Consider the following 13,612-nt stretch of genomic DNA (forward strand, 5'->3'; position numbering starts at 1 on the left):
ATTGGTATTGCCTATATATAACTTGTTTTTTCAGTTGTGCCATATTTTAAGCTATTACTGTACAAATTCCAAGAGATTAATGTAAATTTTTTGAGACAATTTTCTTCCATATTATTTTGCCTACCTAGTTTCCTTTAGCACTTTCACTTAATATGATTTCATAGCTATAAACCGATGTATTTGAAGATTCACGTAAAACATGACCAAACCATCTAATTTATTTTATTTTTTGGCTATGTGCTAGGTTTATATAATGTAGTTTATGTCTAACATGAGTTTCCATTGCCTAATCATCATTTTGCCAACATTTAGAGGTAAACTTAAACCATTTTATTGGGGTATTATTACTTTTAACTCGCGCCAGAAACTATTTATATTTGATAGCCGGAAAAGTATATAAAATTTGTATATTTTTAACAGCTGCATGGCATGCATGGGAAGAAAAAACTGAGTTAAGTTATATACATTAGCATTGTAAAAAGATTTTTTACATTACTAATGTACATGACTGTATTGGGAAAAATTAAGTTTATATATGGGATTCATTATAAGACGACACATCATGACACGTGGACCAATTAAAGAAGAATAAGTGATGAAGAATAATCAAAGAGGCACGAGCAGACGTTCAGATAAAAGGCAAGGAGGACAGGTGCTCGAACCTCTTTATGATGAAAGAGAATGAATCTGGTAGCAAATAAGGAATAGATACTTACTGTCGGGTATTAAATACGGAAACGTTAAGGAATCTGTATTGAATCAAATATGATTGTTGATTGTAACGTTACATTAAATGTCATTAAATGCCATTCATTGACAATAATGACTCAATTATAAAAGGAACGAACCGTATTACTTAGAAATAGCTATAAAAGGAGAAGACGAATCATTTATAAGGACATGAAATATTATCAGAATATATCAATTTACTTTGCTTTCTTACTGCTCATTCCATTATTCTTAAAGTCAATTTTCTTTATTCATTTTATTTTAGATTATCAGTAACCCGAGTTCTTCAAAAATAAAGCTTTGACCGAAATCCCTAAATTTGGTTAAACAAATTGGTTCCGTTGCTAGGACTCTGATAATCGTTTTGCTTTCTTAAGTCAATTTTCTCATCAAAAAACTTACCATGTCAAAAAACAACGACAACAACCAACAAGATCTTCAAAATCAGGAGAATGATGCGGGTAATAGGACCCCACTTCCCTCACCTCGTGATTCGCAACGTCAGTCACGAGAAGGAACACTAGAAGTCTCTGAAACAAATAATGGGATTTTAAACCAAAACGGCTTCGAGGCAAATCAAAGTGCTGGAGTTGCGAACGAACAAGCACTCGATGATGCCTTAAAAATCTCATTTCTCAACAATGCTCTCTGTGCTTTTACCAGCCAATTGCCAGTTGTACAACCAACACCCACTTCGAATCAAAACAATTTGGAAAACCCACGTTCTGGGATCGTTAACTCAGGCATTGGTGGAACTCCAAGCGAATCTCGCAATGACAAACCAGGTAATATAGTTAATTCTGATTTACAAAATTTGGTTCTAACCTTGCAAAAATAACTCAAGGAGCAAAGTGATCGCATAGAGCAAATACCTGGAGTGCCACATGTAATCAAAGGAATAGACATGGATAAGTACTCACAATAACCATGGAAGCCTAGTACAGCTCCGATGCCGATCCCGAAGAAGTTCAAAATGCCTGATATTCCAAAGTATGATGGCACAACTGATCCTCGAGATCACGTGACTACATTCACAACTGGTGTGAAAGGGAGTGATTTAACAAAGCAAGAAATTGAATCAGTGTTGGTCAAAAAATTTGGTGAAACACTCACCAAGGGAGCATTAATATGGTATTCTCTTTTACCCGAAAATTCCATAAATACTTTTGCTGAGCTTGCAGATTCATTTCAAAGAATATTTGGGAGCTCAAAAAGTCGAAAAAAGAATGAAAGATATTTTCAAAATCAAGCAAAAGGGACTCAGAGTTGCTTAGAGAGTTCGTGGATAGGTTCCAGCATGAAAGAATGATGTTACCACGTGTACCAGACAATTGGGCAGCTATAGCCTTCACTAGTAATTTAAATGAAAAAAGCTCAGAAGCCACGAGGCGACTCAAGGAAAGTCTTCGTGAATTCCCAGCAACAACGTGGAATGACGTTTATAACAGGTATAGCACGAAGCTAAGGATAGAAGAAGATATTATCTCACGATCTCAAAAAGAGGAAAAGGTGAGTTCGAGACGGGCGAAAACTGAAAAAAGGTTCGGTAAAAACAGATACGAACCATATATGGGCCCAGCGGGAAAAGATTCACGATCAAAACAGGACAATTCAAGGTACGATCATAGATCGAGAAATAGAGAGTCGGGCTCATCATCAAGATTTGGGAATGATCAAAACACGCGAGAGTCACGGGATGATGATATAAACTTGAAGGCAAGATGTGGCGGTTATAATTTTAATGTAAGCACTTCCGAGCTCGTAGTTGTTTTTAGAAGCATGGGTGATAAGGTGCGATGGCCAAAAGAATGAGATCGAATCCAAATAGGTGCAATCCTGATAACTGTGCGAATTTCACAACGATCATGGTCATAGAACGGCAGACTGTGAGTTGCTACAAGGTGAAGTTGATCATCCATTAAAGCAAGGGTATCTCATCGAATTATTCAGTGAGAAAGGTAAGAAAGCATACATGAAGTATAGGCAGGAGCCCCCTAAAACTTCTTCTCCCAAAAGAACAGTTAATGTTATAAGCGGGGGCGAAGAGATCAATGGCGTAATGTACACAGCAGGCAATAAAGTTTCTAAAGTCACAATTACCCACGGGAAGCGGGTGCGACATGTTTTAGAAGAAGAAAGTATTACGTTTGATGATGCAGATGCGGATAGCGTATTAACTCCACATAATGATGCACTAGTAATATCTCTACTTGTACATGATACTAATGTGAAACGAGTTTTGATTGATCCAGGTAGTTCCGTGAACATTATTCTGCTAAGAGTACTGTACGAGATGCAAGCTGAAGATAAGCTAGTACCAAAGGCGCATACATTGTCTGGAATCGAGAATTCCAGTGTTGTAACAAAAGGGAAGATAATACTTACTATATTCACAGAAGGGATTGTCAAAGAAACAAAATTTCAGGTGGTAGAGATGGAGATGGCTTACAATATGATTCTCGGGAGACCATGGATCCACAAGATGGATGTCGTTCCGTCTACCTTAAATCAAGTTATCAAATTTCCATCACCATGGGAAATACGTCAAATCCGTGGAGATCAACAGACATCCAGGAGCATCAACTCTGTAACAGATTCAAATATGAGAAATGAAGAAAAATAGCAGTTACAGAATCCAGTTAAGGATACCACAACTCAAACCTCAACTGAACAAGGGCGAACAGATGTGGACTCAAGGCCTGATTCCATTCAGGAACCAGAGGAAAATGAAAATATTAAAATAACGATGGAAGAACTGGAGGCTGTAGAATTATTTACACAATGGCCTGAAAGGAAAGTCTACATTAGGGCCAACCTGAGCCACGACATGAAAGGTAAGTTGATTGAATTTTTAAAAACTAACATGGATTGTTTTGCCTAGTCCCATTCTGATATGATAGGAATACCACCGGAAGTAATGCCTCACAAGTTAAATGAATACCCATCATATCCACCTGTCAAACAAAAGAAGAGAAAGCAGGGGACTTTCAAAAATCAGGTGATTCAAAATGAGGTCCAAAAATTATTAAAAATTGGGTCTATCCGTGAGGTAAAGTATCCTAATTGGTTAGCCAACACTGTTGTACTGCCGAAAAAGAACGGCAAATGGCGAGTTTGTGTAGATTACACAGACCTTAATAAAGCTTGTCCTAAAGATTCTTTTCCATTACCACATATAGATCAACTAATTGATGCTACTGCAGGACATGCGTTGTTAAGTTTTTTAGATGCGTATTCAGGGTACAACCAGATCAAAATGGATCCCCTAGATGAAGAAAAAACTTCATTTATAACAGACAGAAGGACTTATTGTTATAAAGTAATGCCTTTTGGTCTCAAAAATGCTGGTGCAACGTATCAAAGATTGGTAACCAAAATGTTCCAAGAACATTTAGGAAAAACTATGGAGGTTTACATAGATGATATGCTCGTTAAGACTCAATATTCAGGGGATCATATATTGCACTTGTCTAATACGTTTCAGATCCTGTGAAAATTCAATATGAAACTTAATCCTGAGAAATGTGTATTCGGTGTTTCATCAGGTAAGTTTTTGGGTTTTCTTGTTTCTAATCGTGGTATTGAAGTTAATCCCGCGCATATTAAAGCCATTGAAAAAATCCCTAACATACTTACGAGTAAAAAAGAAGTGCAGAGGTTGACAGGAAGAATTGCGGCCTTGGGGAGATTTATTTCCAATTCATCAGAAAAGTGTTTTAAATTCTTTTCAGCTCTTAAGAAGCAAGATCGGTTCGAGTGGACTGAGGAGTGTCAACAGGCACTCAAAAATTTGAAGACATACCTGTCAAATCCGTCGTTGCTCGCAAAACCAAAGGTTGGAGAAAGATTGCTCATTTATCTTGTTGTCTCAGAAGTAGCAGTGAGTACTATTTTAGTTCGTGAAGACCAAGGTATACAATCTCCAATTTATTATGTTAGCAAATCATTATTAGATGCGGAGACGAGATATCCTCAATTAGAAAAGCTTGCACTTGCACTAATCATGGCATCTAGAAAACTAAGGCTTTATTTTCAATGTCACCCTATTGTCGTAGTAACTACTTATCCATTACGCAATATTGTTTAACCAAAAAATAGAATTTTAGTCAAAGCTAGAAATTAGAAGAACGCGGGTTACTGATAATCAAAAGAATATGTAGAAGAGAGTAATTTGGAGTAACCAGAATGTAATCAGGAGAAAAATAAGTGAATCAAAGTATATTTCAATTATGCATTGTCCTTACAAGTGACTAGATACCCCCCTTTTATAGGTATCTTGAAGATATGCATTTCCTTCAAATCATAATGAGGTTATTATGAATAATTAAAGACATTGAATGCTACGTTATACGATCATTGTAATCAATACAAATTCTCTAACGTATCCGGTATTTAATGCCTGTCGAATTCCGTATATGCCCTCTTTATTATGGTCAGATCCGTTCCTTTTGATAAATGATCTAAATAGGTACGGGCGTTGAATCCTTCAAATATCCTCTCGTGCATCTTCCTTTGCCTTTGCTCATTTCTACTGCCGCCCGTACCTCTTGACTAATTATAATTCTTTGACTATTTGACCAGTACACGTGTCTCAACATGTATAAATTCAATTTTTCCCAATACAGGTACTCCTGATGGATCTCAAATAAACGAGTATGCTCAATTTGAAAATGCTGAAGCTGTTGATGAAGCTTTGCAAAAATTAATTACTTCTCAGGTCAACAAAGCTGTTGAGGCGCATGTTAACCAGGTACCTGTTGCAACACCCACACCTTCTCCAAATAATAACACTATAGAAAACCCTCGTTCCGGGATTGTTAACTTAGGCAGCGGTGGAACCCCCAGTAAATCGCAGGAGAGAGAACCAGGTAATGTAATTAATTCTGATTTACAAAATTTAGTACTAACCTTGCAGAAACAGCTCAAGGAGCAAAGTGAACGCATGGAGCAGATACCCGGGGTGACGCCCATAATCAAAGGGGTAGACATGGGAAGATATTCGCAACAACCCTGGAAGCCGAGTGCTGCCCCACTCCCAATTCCAAAAAAGTTTAAAATGCCTGATATTCCAAAGTATGATGGAACAACAGACCCACGGGACCACGTGACCGCATTCACAACGGGCGTAAAAGGCAATGATTTGACTAAGTAGGAGATCGAATTGGTATTAGTCAAGAAATTTGGTGAAACAATCACCAAAGGAGCAATAACATGGTATTCCCTTTTACCTGAAAATTCTATAAATTCTTTTGCTGAGCTTGCAGATTCTTTTATCAAAGCACACTCGGAAGCCCAAAAAGTGGAAAAAAGAATGGAGGATATTTTCAAAATTAAGCAAGGAGATTCAGAATTGCTTAGAGAATTCGTGGACAGATTTCAACGCGAAAGAATGACATTGCCGCGTGTACCTGATAACTGGGAAGCTATAGCTTTCACAAGCAATTTGAATGAAAAATGCTCGAAAGCTACGAGGAGACTCAAGGAAAGACTTCGCGAATTCCCAGCTACAACGTGGAACGATGTTTATAACAGGTATAGCACGAAGTTGAGGATTGAGGAAGATACTGTTCCCCGATGTCAAAAAGAAGAAAGTATACGTTCAAGACGTGCAGAGAACGAAAAAGGATCCGGTAAAAACAGGTACGAGCCCTATATGGGACCTGCGAGGAAAGACTCACGGTCAAAATAGGATAATCAAAGGCACGATCACAGATCAAGAAACAGAGAATCAGGTTCTTCATCAAGATTTAGGAACGAGCGAAACAACTATGAGTCACAGGATGATGATATAAATTTAAAAGAGAGATTCGGAGGTTACAACTTCAACGTCAGCACCTCCGAGCTCGTAGCTGTTTTGAAAAGCATGGGAGATAAGGTTCGATGGCCAAAGGAAATGAGATCGAATCCAAACAGGCGCAACCCTGACCATTGGTGCGAGTTCCATAATGATCACGGGCATAAAACAGCAGATTGCAGATTTTTACAAAGTGAAGTTGATCATTTATTAAAACAAGGATATCTTATAGAGTTGTTCAGCGAGAAAGTCAAGCAAGCTTACATGAAGAACAGGCAGGAGCCTCCAAAGCCACCTTCTCCCAAAAGAACTGTTAACGTTATAAGTGGGGGTGAAGACATTAATGGTGTGTCATATATTGCGGCTAACAAAACTTCCAAAATAACTATTACCCAAGGGAAACGGGTGCAACATGTTCTAGAAGAAGGCAATATTACATTCAATGATGCAGATACAGATGGCGTATTAATCCTTCATAACGATGCACTGGTAATATCTTTAATTGTGGATGATACTAATGTGAAACAAGTTTTGATTGATCCAGGTACTTCTGTGAACATTATTTGACTAAGAGTGTTACATGAGATGCAAGCTGAAGATGGAGTAATACCAAAGGCGCATACTCTATCTGGATTTGATAATTCCAGTGTCGTCACAAAAGGAGAAGTAACACTCACCACTTTTGCTGAAGGGGTCGTCAAAGATACAAAGTTCCAAGTAGTAGACATGGAGATGGCTTACAACATGATTCTGGGGAGACCATGAATCCATGAAATGGATGTTGTTCCTTCAACCTTGCATTAAGTTATCAAATTCCCATCGCCATGGGGAATTTGTCAAATTCGCGGAGAACAACATACGTCCAGGGCTATTAACTTCGTTGCAGATACAAGCACGAGAAGTGGAGGCAAATAGCAATCACAGAAGGTAGTTGAGGACATCACAACACAAACCTCAACTGAACAAGCACGAACAGATGTAGACTCAAGGCCTGATACCATTCAAGAACCAGAAGAAAATGAAGATATCAAAACAACGATAGAGGAATTAGAACCTGTCGTGTTATTCGCTCAGTGGCCTGATAAAAAAGTTTATGTCGGATCTAATCTTGACCAAGGAATGAAAGGTAAGTTAATCGAATTTTTGAAAACTAACATGGACTTCTTCGCTTGGTCCCACTCCGACATGACAGGAATACCACCGGAGGTGATGACTCATAAACTAAATGAAGATCCGTCATATCCTCATGTGAAGCAAAAGAAAAGAAAGCAGGGAACTTTCAAGAATCAGTCCAAAAATTGCTAAAAATTAGTTCCATTCGAGAGGTAAAATATCCTAACTGGTTAGCCAATACTGTTGTGGTTCCAAAGAAAAACGGTAAGTGGCGGGTTTGTGTAGATTATACAGATCTTAACAAAGCCTTCCCTAAAGATTCTTTTCCACTACCACACATAGATCAATTGATTGATGCAACTGCAGGTCACGAATTGTTAAGTTTTTTAGATGCATATTCAGGTTATAATCAGATTAAATTGGATCCGGCAGATGAAGAAAAAACTTTATTCATAACAGACAGGGAGACTTATTGTTATAAAGTAATGTCCTTTGGTCTAAAGAATGCAGGTGCAATGTATCAGAGGTTAGTTACCAAAATGTTTCAGGAATATTTAGGAAAGACAATGGAGGTATATATAGATGATATGCTTATTAAAACTCGGTACTCAAAAAATCACATATCACACTTATCTGACACATTTTCAATTTTGCGTAAATTTAATATGAAGTTAAATCCCGAAAAATGTGCATTTGGCGTTGCATCAGGCAAGTTTTTGGGTTTTCTTGTTTCTAACCGTGGAATTGAAGTAAATCTTGCACAGATTAAATCCATTGAGGAACTCCCTGACATACTTTCAAACAAGAAAGAAGTTCAAAGATTAACAGGGAGAATTGCGGCCTTGGGAAGATTCATCTCTAAATCATCAGAGAAGTGTTTTAAATTCTTCTCAGCTCTTAAGAAGCGGGATCATTTTGAATGGAATGAGGAATGTCAACAAGCACTTAGGAATTTGAAAACGTACTTATCAAATCTACCATTGTTGGCAAAATCAAAGGTTGGGGAAAAGCTACTCCTTTACCTTGTTGTTTCGGAGGTGGCGGTAAGTGCTTTTTTGGTCCGAGAAGAGCAAGGTAAACAATCACCTATCTATTACGTAAGTAAATCTTTGTTAGATGCAGAAACGAGGTATCCTCAGTTAGAAAAACTTGCACTTGCGTTAATCATGGCATCTAGAAAGTTAAGACCTTACTTTCAATGTCATCCTATCGTTGTGGTAACTACCTACCCTTTACGTAATATATTACATAAGCATGAGTTATCAGGTAGGTTAGCTAAGTGGGCAATAGAGTTAAGTGAATACGAAATTGCATACCAACCTAGAACTGCTATAAAATCTCAAGTATTAGCTGATTTCGTGGCTGATTTTAGTCAGGGAATACAGGTAGAAGCAGAAAAAGAATTACAGGTGTTCAATGGAGCCAACCCAGGAACTTGGACTTTATTCACTGATGGCTCATCTAACGTGAGAGGAGCAGGTTTGGGGATAGTATTGGTACCACCTACGGGTGAAACCATTGGGCAAGCTATTAAATGTCATTCCATAACTAACAATGAGGCAGAATATGAGGCTATGATTGCAGGTTTAGAACTGGTACGGGAACTTGGCATAAATCAAATTATAATCAAGAGTGATTCACAACTCCTAGTTAATCAAATGTCGGGGACTTATACATCCAGGGAAGCAAGGATGCAGCAGTACTTAGAAAAGGTACGGGAATTGATAAAACAATTTCAAGATTGGAAGATTAGACAAATACCCAGGGACGAAAATCTTGAAGCAGACGCCCTAGCAAATCTCGCATCATTGGCCGACGTGGCAAATGATGCAAATGCCTCAGTGATACATTTATTTCATTCAGTTCTTAATCCTAATGCGAATGAGGTAAATTTTAATAACTTAACCTGGGATTGGAGGAACGAAATTGTTTCTTTTTTGCAGTATGGAACTGTCCCTGATGACAAGAAAAAGGCTTACGCGCTTCAAAGGCAGGCCGCTCGGTACTTCTTAAAACAAGGCAATCTATATCGTAAAATGTTTGGTGGACCCTTAGCAAGATGCCCTGGACATTTGCAAACAGAGTATGTAATGAGAGAAATACACGAGGTTCATTGCGGGAATCACTCAGATGGAAGATCACTAGTAAGAACCTTAATTAGGGCAGGTTATTACTGGCCTAAAATGGAAGAGGAGGCAGAAAGTTTCGTAGCCAAATGTGATAAATGCCAGAGGTACAGTAACAATATGCTTAGACCCGCGGAATTATTACATCCGGTCATTGTGCCGTGGCCATTTGTGAAATGGGGAATGGATATCGTAGGTCCATTACCGCAAGCAAAAGGACAGGTAAAATTTTTGCTTGTTCTCACTAATTATTTTACTAAATGGGTAGAGGTAGGTGCATTCAAACAGGTGCGAGAAAAGGAAGTCAGAGACTTTATTTGGCAGAATATCATATGTCGATTCGGCGTACCAAAGGAAATCGTATGTGATAATGGTCCTCAGTTTATTGGAGCTCAAATCACGGAATTTTTTCAAAGCTGGCAAATTAAAAGGATTACGGCAACACCATATCATCCGGTGGGTAATGGACAGGCAGAATCAACGAACAAAGTCATTATCAACAATTTAAAGAAACGGCTAGAGGAATCAAAAGGAAACTGGCCTGAAGTGTTACCTGGAGTTTTATGGGCTTATCGCACAACTGCAAAAACAAGTACAGGCAAAACATCGTTCTCATTGGTTTATGGAGCTAAGGCTTTAATTCCAGTTGAGATAGGGGAACCAAGTACATGGTTCACACAGGCGACACAAGAGTCTAATGACGAGGAGATGCGGGTCAACCTAGATTTACTCGAGGGGCGTAGAGAAGCTGCTTTAATAAGAATGGCAGCACAAAAGCAAGTCATAGAACGATATTACAATAGAAAAGCACGCCTCAGGTTCTTCAAAATTGGGGACTTCGTGCTTAAAAAGGTTTTTTAGTCTACAAAGGTAGCTAACATAGGGAAATTAAGTCCAACATGGGAAGGACCCTACAAAGTGCGTGATGTTACAGGAAAAGGAGCATATGAACTGGAGACAATGGATGGCAAGATACTACCTTCGCATTGGAATGTTGTTCATTTAAAGAGATACTATTTCTAAGGAAAATCCACGGTCAGGTATAACCATTTTAAATCTCATTTTTGAATTGTTAAAATTTTACTAACGATTTTTAGATGATAGGCAAAACGCTAACCCGTACTAAATGATGAGTCACGACCTGCAAGGCACATGGAGTAACCTAAAATTCCTGGCCTAGGGTTACAATTATTCTGATAGAAATGCAAACGCGTTATGCAGTCTTTATCTATAATCATCCCTCCGAGTCCCGTATGTTTTTCCTTTTCAGGAAAAGGACCAAATGAGAGAAACTATCAAGTGCTCGAGGCTTCATACTTCAACACTCAAACACTTGGGGGACTACATAATATACACGGACATGTTTATAAAGAAGGCAAAGAAGATTAAGGAAAAATCAAGCCTGAAAGAGTTAAGTGCAGAGTAAAAGTCATAAAGCCACGAGCTAAGGTCAAAGAAAAATCTCACTATAGTTAGGATAAAGGCTATGTACTAAAACGGGTTATAAGGAAAACCCGTGTCTATTATTCTTCTTGTCACACCTCCTCTTTTACTACAACCCGCAAAGGGCGTAAGGGAGTTTTTCCAATTAAAGGACAATCGGAACGGGATTTAATTATTAATATTCAGAGTCACCACTTGAGAGATTAATGGTGTCCCAAGTCACCGGTTGAATCCCGAACCGAGGAAAAATATGACTCTGTTAACAGTCTGCGAACCAGAAATCCGAGTAAGGAATTCTGTTAACCCGGGAGAAGGTGTTAGGCATTCCCGGGCTCCGTGGTTCTAGCACGGTCGCTTAACTGTTGTATTTTATTTTATCTGATTCCAATACATGCTAACCTATGTGCCTTTTATTAATTTTACACTGCTTTATCATTATTTATTTTAGAAGACTTGCGACGTCGTGAAAATGCATTTCGAACCGCGTCGCAATCAATGCACCCGTGGTTATCGACACATTTCGACTTTGTCGAGATTTGGATTTGGGTCGCATCAATGCGCACCCGAGTTTAAGAAAGTAATTTAATTAAATCGCGTCTAAAGATTCTAACGCAATATTATTTTGGGGAAGGCCGTGAAATTCACTAAACGGCCCTCCCAAATTCCAAGTATTTTAATGTATTTATTTAACGAGGGCCCCGCAATTTATGTGTTTTGTTTTAGCGAGGTTCATCTCATTTTGTTTTAAAAGGCAAACCTAAAGCACTCTATAATTTTCTACTTAATTGTCTCTATGAATAAAAGTAAAAGTCCTAATTAATTAGCATCGTTTAAGAATTATTATTTTGAATCCGGGGTTGTCCATGATTCGAATCTTCGGTAATCTTGGGCTTTTTCAATTAGCCCAAGTAACAAGCAGGTAAGGCATGCTTCGCTTTTGGTTCTGTCCAACCTTGGGCTTCTAGCATTACCTTTTGGCTCAAGTCAAATGATATCCTCCAGGCCTCAAACCGATTTAAGTTAAAAGGGAGTGGGCCTGGCTGGCCAATATTGAGCCCAAACTTTCAAACTAAAATCCAATCAGTACAACAATGAAATAAGATTATAGCAATTGGCAATTTACTTTAAACTGGACGTGATAACACTCGGACAAGGACTACCATTAATAGGCTAATTAAAGTGTTTAAGGTAAACTAATGGTGATTAACAAGTTAAACCACCAACAAACCACATACCAGTCATAAACCAATTCTCAAACAATTGTGGAATTTGACACAACTATACCAATTAACGATACTTACGAACCAATTTCAGAGTGATTGGAATATTTTGAAGCAATTACACTTTAACTACTTCTAATTCCTGTTTTTGAATTAACATAGGGCAATACGAACATTTATTCTAAGCTGGCCCAAACTACATATTGATTTCCTGCTCAATCTCCAGTTATTAACACGAATAGAAGTCATGGATCTCAAATCATTTTTTTGTTCTAGTTTCTCCCGATTTCCAAGTTACACTACACCAACTGAAATTACACTATAACATAGCTAAATGACGAATATCAGTCTAACAGTCCATGGTTTTGATTACATACACGAATCTAAATACCTAAGCACCCACTTAATAGTCAAAATGAACAAACTCATGCTTAACAGTTCATCAATCCAATTTATACAATCCAGGATTAGTCTAGTACACAAATGACACGAAATATCGAGTAAGATAACTGTTTTATACATTAAAATCAAACAAAAATAGGAGGAATTCAGATATCAACTTCAAACAGCATATTTACTTCATTTCCATAGACTTGAGAGCTACAAAACATGTACCTGGAAATTGAAATGTAAATAGAGAAAAGGAAGGGAGTCAGCTACTTTGAACAGCAACAGCAACAAACTCAACAATATACACCACAGAACATACCAAGAACTGCTTTTGAAAACCAGAAATACCAGCAGACTCCACAGATCAATTCAACACACACTTGAAAATACACTCCCAGCCCTCACAGCTGAATCTAAATACCCCTGCAATCCTGCTAGACCCAAACCCAACTGAAAACCAAAACTAGTAATGAAACTGTAAAATTGTTTTGGATTTCTTCATTTTTGATGTTTTGTTTTCTGAATAAACTTGGAATTAAAATGCCAGCCGAAATTGAAAGCAGGGAGGAGAGTTTTTGGTGGGGATTTTTGAGCTCAGAGCTGAAGGCCGAAGAAGAACCCCCTTTCCCAAGGCATTTCATGCCCTTATATAGGCAACCAAAGAGAATAGATCAGATTTTAGGCCTTCTTTTTAGTCCCTCCCTTATTTCAATTTAGTCCCTCTATTCTTGACTTGCTAAACACGTAAACACCCCTATTGTGCTGAAATGTGCACTAAAATCCTATTCTAGAAGGCC

This window comes from Nicotiana tabacum, chromosome 20, assembly GCF_000715075.1.
Source record: "Nicotiana tabacum cultivar K326 chromosome 20, ASM71507v2, whole genome shotgun sequence".
Lineage (NCBI taxonomy): Eukaryota > Viridiplantae > Streptophyta > Magnoliopsida > Solanales > Solanaceae > Nicotiana > Nicotiana tabacum.